We start from the raw sequence: 6000 nt of genomic DNA, 5'->3' as shown, positions 1-6000 counted from the left end.
GTGCTGCGATTCATGGTGTTGCAAAGAGTTGAACACGACTGAGCGACTGAACTGACTGAGGAGGTGGGTCATAGAGGATCTTGCTGTAATTTGTGTCAAATAATGTTCTGCTTATGTTTTCCTCTAAGAGGTTTATAGTTTCTGGTCTTTAAATCTTTAATCCATTTTGAGTTCACTTTTGTGTATGGTGCTAAGAATTGTTCTAATTTTATTATTTTACACATAGGTGACCAGTTTTCCCAGCACCAGTTATTGACAAGACTGTCTTTTCTCCATTTTATTAATATATTTTTGCCTCATATGTCAAAGATAAGGTGCTCATAGGTGCATGGATTTATCTCCGAATTTTCTATCTGGTTGCATTGATCTATATTTCTGTTTTTGTGTCAGTACCATATTGTCTTGATGACTGTAGCTTTGTAACATTGTCTGAAGTCAGGAGGGTTGATTCCTCTAGCTGCACTCTTCTTTCTCAAGATTGCTTTGGCGTCTTTTGTGTTTCCATACAAGTTGTGAAATTAATTGTTTTAGTTCCATGAAAAATATACCATTGGTAGTTTGATAGGGATTGTCTTGAATGTATAGATTGCTTTGGCTAGTATTTTCACTTTCACAGTATTGATTCTTCCAATCCAAGAATATGGTGTATCTCTCTATCTCTTTGTGTCATCTTCGACTTCTTTCATCAATGTCTTATAGTTTTCTGTCTTTTGCCTCTTTAGACAGATTTATTCCTAAGTATTTTATTATTTTTGTTGCAGTGGTGAATGGGATTGTTTCTTTAATTTTTATTTTTGATTTTTCATTGTTAGTGTATAGGAATGCAGGAGATTTCTGTGTATTAATTTTATACCCTGCAAATTTACTGTATTCATTGATTAGCTCTAGTAATTTTCTGGTGGCATCTTTAGGGTTTTATATGTATAGTATCACGTCATCTGCAAACAGTGAAAGTTTTAATTTTTCTTTTCCAATCTCAATTTCTTTTATTTCTTTTCCTTTTTTGATTGCTGTGGCTAGGATTTTTAAAACTCTGTTGAATAATAGTGGTCATAGTGGGTACCTTGTCTTGTTCCAGACTTTAAATGAAATGCTTTTGGTTTTTCACCATTGAGAATAATGTTTGCTGTAGGTTTATCACATATGGTCTTTATTCTGTTGAGGTATGCTCCTTCTGTGCCTGCTTCTGGAGAATGTTTATCTTAAATGATTGTTGAGGTTTGTCCAAAGCTTTCTCTGCGTCTATTGAGATTATCATATGGTTTTTATCTTTCAATTTGTTAATATGGTATATCACATTGATTGATTTCCATATATTAAAGAATCTTTACATCCTTGGGATAAAACTGACTTGATTATGATATGTAATTCTTTTTATGTTGTGTTGGATTCTGATTTTCTAAACTTTTGTTGGGGAGTTTTGCATCTATGTTCATCAGTGATATTGTTCTGTAATTTTCTATTCTTGTGGCATCTTTGGTTTTAGTATCAGTGTGATGGTGGCCTTATAGAATGGATTTGGGAGTTTTCCTTCCTCTGCGATTTTCCTGAAAAGTTTGAGCATGAAACCTGTTAGGTCGTCTCTAAACTTTTGGTAGAATTTGCCTGAAGCCATCTGGCCCTGGGCTTTTGTTTTTTGAAAGACTTTTTATTATAGTTTTAATTTCCATGTTTGAGATTGGTCTGTTCATATTTTCTCTTTCTTCCTGGTTCAGTTTTTGAAGGTTACATTTTTCTAAGAATCTGTCCATTTCTGCCAGTTTGTCTATTTTATTAGTGTATAAGAGTCATGATCTCATAAGAGTCTTATGATCTTTTATCTTTTGAATTTCTGTGTTGTTCATTGTAACTTCTCCTTTTTCATTTCTAGTCTTATTGATTTGAATCTTATTTTCTTAATGAGTCTGGCTAATGGTTTGTCAATTTTGTTCATCTTTTCAAAGAACCATCTTTTAGTTTTATTTATCTTTGTTATTGTCTCCACTTCTTTTTCACTTATTTAAGCTCTGATCTTTATGATTTATTTCTTCTACTGACTTTGGGGTTTTTTAATCTTCTTTTACTAGTTGCTTTAGGTGTGAAGTTAGGTTCTTTAGTTGTTGTTTCTCTTGTTTCTTGAGGTAGGCTTGTATTGTTGTTAACTTCCCTCTTAGCATTGCTTTTATTCATCCCACAGGTTTTGAGTTGTCATGTTTTCATTGCCATTTGTTTCTAGGCATATTTTCATTTCCTTTTTTCATTCCCTTCTTCGCTGATCTGTTGGTTATTCAGAATAGTATGGTTTAGGCTCCACGTGTTTGTGTTTTTTTACAGGTTTTTTTTTTTTTTTTTCCTGTATTGGTATCTAATCTTATAAATACCATTGTGGTCAGAAATGATGCTTGAAATGATTTCAATTTTTAAAAATTTACCAAGATGTGATAAACCCTGGAGAATGTTCCAAATGCACTTAAGAAAGAAAGGAAATCTATCATTTTGGGGTTAAATGCCCTGTAGATATCTACCAGGTCTAACTGGTTCAATGTATCATTTAAAGCTTGTGCTTATTAATCTTCTGTCTGGCTGATATGTCCATTGGTGTGAGTGGGGTGTTAAAGTCCCCTACTATTATTGTGTTACTATCAATTTCCATTTTAATAGTTGCTAGCATTTGCCTTATATATTGAGGTGCTCGTATGTTGGATGCATATATATTTATAATTGTTATATCTTCTTCTTGGATTGACCCCTTGATCATTTTGTAGTGTTCTCTGTTGTCTCTTGTATTGGTTTTTATTTTAAAGTCTATTTTATCTGGTGTGAGTAGTCCTCCCATTTTCTTTTGATTTCCATTTGCATGGAATATCTTTTTCCAACCCCTCACTTTCAGTTTTTATGTGTCCCTAGGTCTGAGGTGGGTCTCTTATTGACAGTATATATAGTTCAGCTCAGTTAAGTTCAGTCATTCAATTGTGTCCAACTGAGACTCCATGGACTGAAGCACACCAGGCTTCCCTGTCCTTCACCAACTCCCAGAGTTTCCTCAAACTCATGTCCATTGAGTTGGTGATGCCATCCAACCATCTCATCCTCTGTCATCCCCTTCTCCTCCTGCCTTCAATCTTTCCCAGCATCAGGGTCTTTTCCAGTGACTCAGTTCTTCATATCAGGTGGCCAAAGTATTGGAGTTTCAGCTTCAGCATTAGTCCTTCCAATGAATATTCAGGGCTGATTTCCTTTTGGATGAAATGATTTGATCTCCTTGCAGTCCAAGGGACTCTCTAGAGTCTTCTCCAGCACCACAGTTTAAAAGCATCAGTTCTTCGGTGCTCAGCTTTCTTTACGGTCCAACTCTCACATCCATACATGACTACTGGAAAAACCATAGCTTATAGTTTTGGGGGTTTTTTTGTCTTTGTTTTTGTTTTTTCTTTTCATCACTTTAAGTATATCCTGCTATTCTCTTCTGGACTACAAAGTTTCTGTTGAAAAATCAGCTATTGGCCTTATGGAGATCCCCTTGTATGTTATTTGTTGTTTTCACTTGTTGCTTTTAATATTTGCTCTTTGTGTTTAATTTTTGTTCATTTGATTAATATGTGTCTTGGCTTATCTCTCCTTGGGTTTATTATGTGTGGGATTCTCTGGTCTTCCTGGACTTGGGTGGCCATTTCCTTTCCCATTTTAGGGAAGCTTTTGACTATAATCTTCTCAAATATTTTCTCATAGCTTTTCTTTTTGTCCTCTTCTTCTGGGACCCCTATGATTCAAATGTTGGGCCACTTAATGTTGTCCCAGAAGTCTCTGACACTGTCCTCATTTCTTTTTATCCTGTTTTCTTCATGCTGCTCTGTTTCAGTTATTTTTGCTATTCTATCTACCAGCTCACTTCTATGGTCTGCTGCTTCTCTCATTCTGCTATTGGTTCCCTCTAATGCTTTTCATCTCAGTTATTGTGTTCATTTCTGATTGTCTGTTCTTTAAATCTTCTGGGTCCTTGGTAAACATTTCTTGTATCTTCTAAATCTGTGCCTCCAACCTGTTTATCTGTGCCTCTATTTTATTTCCAAGATTTTAGGTCATCTTTACTATCATTATTCTGGATTTATTTTCATGTAGACTGCTTATTTCTTCATTTGTTTGGTCTTTTGGGTTTTCACCATGTCCCTTCAGCTGCTGCATGCTTCTATGTCATTTCATTTTGCTTACTTTACTGTGTTTGGGGGTCTCCTGGCTACAGGTTGGAAGTTGTAGTTCCTTTTAATTGTGGTGTCTTCCCCCTGCCCCTTGGGGTAGCTGTGATTCCTGGGGTTGGTCCAGTGCCTAATGAAGTTTTCCTGACAGGGGGACTTGTGTTTGTGTTCTGGTGGATGGAGCTGGATCTTGTCTCTCTGAAAGGTAGTGCTGTGTCCAGTAGTGTGTTTTGGAGTGTCTATGAGCTTGGTGTGTTTTGGGGCAGCCTTTCTGCAAATGGGCAGGTTTGTGTTCCTACTTTGCTAAAGATTTGGCATGAGGCAACTGGAACTAGAGCTTGCAGGCCTTTGAGTGGGGCTTGGTCTTAGATTTGATACAGAGACTTTTGAGAGGGCTCTCACCTATTAATATTCCACGGTGTCAGGAGTTCTCTGGTGGTCCAAAGTCCTAAACTTGGGTATCCAACCTCTGGGGTTCAGGCCCATCCCCTTACTGTAGCACCAAGATTTCACAGGCCACACAGCACAGAAAACAAAATCCCAAGTCTAATGGTGAAACAACAGTCAGCAGCCAAGAACACCCAAAGAGACACACACTTGCAAAGAGAAGAGAGAAGGAGAAAATAAAGGAAGTCAAAAAAGAAGAGAGCAATCAAGCCAATAATCAAGCCCCTAAGTGAAAATGAATACTAAAAATTAGACTCTCAAAAATACAAAATAAAAAACATGGAAAAAATTGCAGTGTAACTAAGCAGTACTAAGGAGTAGAAATAGGAAAAAATAAAATGAATTTATTTAAAAATAAGGTGTTTTTTAAAAAAGAAAAAGTAAGTTATAAAAAATTAAAATTAAAGGAGTAATAAAGAACATTATTAGGACAATATAAAAAAAGGGGGAGGAGAAATATATAGCATGGTAGTGATAAGAATGTCCATGTGATTCCTCTGTTTTCCTGCTCCAGTCAATTTTCCTACTGAGAAACCCCTCCAGTATTTCTAGGAACATCTGTGGACCTGTTGTGGGCAGTGTGGGGTTAGTTCAGACTAGATCTTGCCTTGCTCTAGCTTGTATTTGCTCTAAAATTCTATGTGTGTGCATGCGTGCTAAGTTGCTTCAGTTGTGTCTGACTCTTTGCAGCCCTATGTACCGTAGTCTGCCAGGCTCCTCCGTCCATGGGATTCTCCAGGCAAGAACATTGGAGTGGGTTGCCATGCCCTCTATAGAGAAAGAGCAAAGGAGCCAAGATGGCATGGTCAGGCTTTCTTGTCCCACATTTTGTAAACAATGATTATGTAACAGCTGAGGTCAATACAAGCTAGAGCAAGGCAAGATCTGAGTCTCAACTAATATCTGTGTTGCATTAGTGCCATCAAAGTATCTTCATGGCAGTCAACCCTGGTTCTCTCCCTGAGGCCCAACCCTCAAAACCTGAGCCTCTGCAACCCAGGCCCCACTCTCCACAGCGGGCATGAGCATGTAAGCCTATTCTCAGCTGGAAAGATCTGCTCCGCATGATTTCTGTGGTGAATTCTCTCCGTTTTGCCTTTTGAGCATGTGCTGTTTCGCTGCCCTCTGAAGTTCCAAAGCTGAACCCGCCTGTGAGGGGGTTTCCTAGTGCACGGACTTCTCTCCTTCACTACTCACTCCCTGGGGGTTTAGGTCCCCAATCTGATATCCTTTGTCTCCCTTTTCGTCTTTAACTTTTCCCCTACCTCATTCTGAGGGGACTGCTTTGCCTTTTTGGAAGTCTGGGATCCTCTGCCAGCATCCAGAAGATGTTCTATAGGAGCTGTTTCACATGCACACGAGTTTTTGATGTATTTGTTGG

Source organism: Bubalus kerabau, chromosome 6 (assembly GCF_029407905.1).
Source record: "Bubalus kerabau isolate K-KA32 ecotype Philippines breed swamp buffalo chromosome 6, PCC_UOA_SB_1v2, whole genome shotgun sequence".
NCBI classification, from domain to species: Eukaryota; Metazoa; Chordata; class Mammalia; order Artiodactyla; family Bovidae; genus Bubalus; species Bubalus kerabau.
Note: the sequence above shows the minus strand (reverse complement) of the source record.